Source organism: Ceratosolen solmsi, unplaced genomic scaffold, assembly GCF_000503995.2.
Source record: "Ceratosolen solmsi marchali unplaced genomic scaffold, CerSol_1.0 scaffold2, whole genome shotgun sequence".
NCBI classification, from domain to species: domain Eukaryota; kingdom Metazoa; phylum Arthropoda; class Insecta; order Hymenoptera; family Agaonidae; genus Ceratosolen; species Ceratosolen solmsi.
This window is the reverse complement of record NW_011948422.1, coordinates 3,514,610-3,518,572: the sequence shown is the minus strand read 5'-3', so window position 1 is coordinate 3,518,572 and position 3,963 is coordinate 3,514,610. Positions and strand designations below refer to the sequence as shown.

General features: G+C 36.2%; 1 protein-coding gene across 1 annotated transcript in view; it reads left to right on the top strand.

Annotated features, from left to right (window-relative positions):
• LOC105361816 (semaphorin-1A) overlaps nt 1-3,963 on the top strand; it is a 269,541-nt gene that overhangs the window by 495 nt on the left and 265,083 nt on the right.

The window sequence follows — 3,963 nt, the reverse complement described above, 5'->3', positions numbered from 1 at the left end:
GCTGGAAAATTGTGACGTGGCCAGTCTCGAACGCATAATTTATGCGCCGCCCGTAAGATAATACTTGGTCGATGGTTTTGCGCGATAGGAGAAGTTGCGCGGGAGGAGGTTACGCGTGGGACAGGAGCCAATCGCTGCCAATCGATTTCAGAGTGTGTGAAAATTGTCACGTGGGAGGGGGAAGCGAGGGGACGATATAGCCAAGTTCCTTGATTATGGAAAATGAAGCGCATTGCTTTCTTCGCAGTTTCAAACAGCCATTGTGATATCACGAAGTATCACGAAGTGGCCGAACGAGACGCATAATTACGATTTTAGTTGTAATAATTATCAACTTACCGGATAATGTCGTAATTCGAGGCTTTAGAAAGTACGGCGGATTAATATTTGACAGCGGCATTGAGCATTGGAAATTCGAATTTTCGAAAATACTAATGTTATCCAAAGTCAGGCAAAAGTCGTTATTGCAAATCATCTCGTTCTTTTTTTGTTTTTTTTTTGTTTGTTTGTTTTTGTTTTTGTTTTTATTTAATTAAATTATTTATGTTTATGTAATGTCCGCGTATGCTAATGTATTTATATCATATGATAATGGATAACGGTAATTCGATAGATTTATCAAATAGTCGATTTTATAGATTTTATAATATATATATATATATATATATATATATATATATATATATATCGATCACCCAGCGATGATTTTCCCGTTCCCTTATGGAATGAAATTTTTCCCGCTATAAATAAATTGCAATTGTCTCGTTATATTTCTATTTCGGATAAAGTTTGTAAATTGTAAAAACTTAAACTGACGTAGCGTATCGTGACTCAGATTTTGCTTTTATCGTCCGGTCGTAAAACATATTTGAATGGTTTCTTTAAATATTTATCACGGCAATTCAACCGTTACATATGTTTAATACTTTCAATTTAATAACTTTAGTTTTGAAACTGACAAATAATGTTTCAGCCTGGGCTTACAAGGACACGAGTAATTATTAATGCTATCACGTCTAGTGCAATGCAATCAAAACTCATTACTCGAATTCTGCTTTAAGCGCATTAAAGAAGACTTAAAATAAATTCAACTTTATTTCTTGCGTCCGATAAATTCAAGCAATGTTTCCTAAGATTTTCCCACCGCTTAATGTAATTGATAGTTACACCGAGGATGGCTTGTGAATTGCTGCTTACAATGTTCCCATAAATTTAAGCTTTTATTCTGACAAATGTCACTCCCGGCAAGCAATTCAAAAATTAAGCTGTAATTTTTTTTTTTACGATCCGAATGGAATGTACGCGCTATTGCAAGGACAAATACGTCGTACGTGACAATAACAAGTGCGACGATCATCACGAGACGGTCAAGAGATTATGAAAAGAGAAAATCATATATACAATTAGACATTTGGGTCGTGTAAGTCATCCGACCCGTTCCCCTCCCCTCCCAATATCACCGCTATCCTCATTGATGGACTTATAGATGTAGTAAGCGACGGAAGCAACAACAGCCAAAAGTAAGCTCGTTATTATTGTATAAACTTTGCCAAAAACATACGTACTAGTTGTAGTGAGGGCAAAAGCGAAGTTTACGCGCTTGGATTCTAATGCGAATTTTCTGATTTTCCATCGGTCTAATTTACAACTCCTCCTCGTGCTCGCAGTTTATGGGCAAACAAAGCCTTTTGTATCGAATGTTATAATTGATTTTTGTTCTGTTCGGATGAAGCAGTTGAAGATTTGCAAATCCCGATTCTGCGCTTACGCTATGAGAACGTTTAAACGAATGTCGACATTCCATCGTTTCCAACTAACTTGACATATATTTATTTTTTTTTTTTTTCATTTTTCTCTCTCTTTTTCTTTATCTTTTTTTTTTTCTTTTTTCTTTTCTTTTTGCATACCATGCTAAATACGGCTTTATTAATCGCGTTAACAAAAATAATGGGAGTTGAAATTTATAAGAAATCCTAGTTAATTATTTGAGTTAATTATAGCAGCGGTATATTTGTCGAGGCATATTTGTCGTATTTAAAAAAATAAACTAAACAAAAAGAAGAAAGAAAAGGATACGTACGATCTATTTTATTTCAATTTACGCCAGCCACTATTACGCTCATTGTTATTTTCAGTCCATAATACGTGCATTTACAATGGCTTTAATATTTAATAAAATAATTAATATAAATATTTGAAGAAATAAGTTCATTATTCAAATTATGATCTGACTGAAATATAAACCGGAGACCCTTCGCATAAAACTGCTTTAACAACTTTACAAACTAACAACTTTACAGAGTACCAACTTTCAAACGAAATGAAAAAAGTTGGGTATTGTTGGTTTATTCATAAAACGAGAGATTATTATTTTTTATTATATTAGTAATGGCTTTTATAAACTCATTAATATTTTATATTAATCAAGAGGAAATAGTTCGGTTAAATTATAATTTACCCAATTCTTTGTATAAAACGAACTTTGGTAGCAGTCATGATATTGAACGGACGTTATCATAATAATAACAATAATAACAACAAAAATAACAACAATAATAATAATAATAACAACAACAATTATTACTGTTATTATTATTTCTTCTATCATTGTAGTCATTATCGTCGTCATCGTCATCCTCATCGCCATCTTTTCACCCCTCATATTGTTTTGGCAACATTTGTAACTGAAAATGTCATATTTTATATTCTGCAAAAGCAATGATATCGGCTCTCACTTGCAAAGCATCGTAAATTAAGTGCCCGCGGTCGTTTTAGTTACTTTTTCCTGTACTTTCTAACTTTAATTTGCACTTAAATATACATATGTACTTTTAATAGTCGAAGTATATAAGCGAGAAATGCCATTAATTTGACATTGTATTTATTATATTACAAAGTGCATTCAATAGGACTGCCAACAAAAGAAAATAGAGAATGATTTATAAGCATTGTTCGTGCAAATATTATTATTCTCGCGCGAATTTTCAATTTAAGCATTCATACAGAACGAAATAAAGACTTTCTATAAGATAATTCATTAGCCGTTGGATTTATTGTATTTTAATGAAAGATCAACCGATGCTCGAGCACAAACCATTACAATACAATATAAATAGGATTCCTCTGTCTCTGTCTCTGTCTCTCTCTCTCTCTCTCTCTCTCTCTCTCTCCGTATCTTTTTGTAACTTTGCATATCCACTCGTGTGGCGCAGAAATCATCCAAGAATAATGACTGCGTGGCGCAATCGTTTGTTCATCGACTACTAAAGAAAAACACCGATTTAAATAAAAACGCTTTCACTTTCGGCGCACAGTAAAACCCGAAGGCCTAACGCACAATGCCGTACACTTACAATCTAATCCAAGAGGCCCGACGAAAGTTCACAGGCCAATATCAGTAGTAGACGCGCGAGCTCTTAGGCTTTCAAAACCAAAGGCACGAGAACAAAAAGTCGACACCCCCACCGCATCAACGGCCATTATTCATTTCTTGGCGGTAGACGAGTAATTAGCCTCGCGGAGCTTTCAAAATAGCGCGAGCGAGAGTAACGTCGAGGAGGACAATCCGCACGAGAATTCCGCGGATCTTCGTTGGAATGGACGCGCGCACGACTGTAGGTTGGATCGTTATCACCCGATTATGAAACGTCCAGCGATTTTATTCATCGGCCGTCGCGTAAAACGATCACACCCGCGACAGGTAGACCACGCGGGAGGACGTAAAGGGGGTAGGAGGGCGGCGCTTGGACAATGACGCCCGGCTCTCGTCGTCGGGAATATATTTTTCTTTCCGCACGCGCCAACGCCGCCATTGAAATGAGCTTGAGTTTTATTGAGCCGACCTTTATGAGCGCGTCGCTTATGCGTATAGGGAATGGCGCACTCGAGCGAAAGGAATATTGATGGAGGGTACAGCTGACATTTGGCATATCGAAAACGGTGATGAAGTATTTATTGTTCACG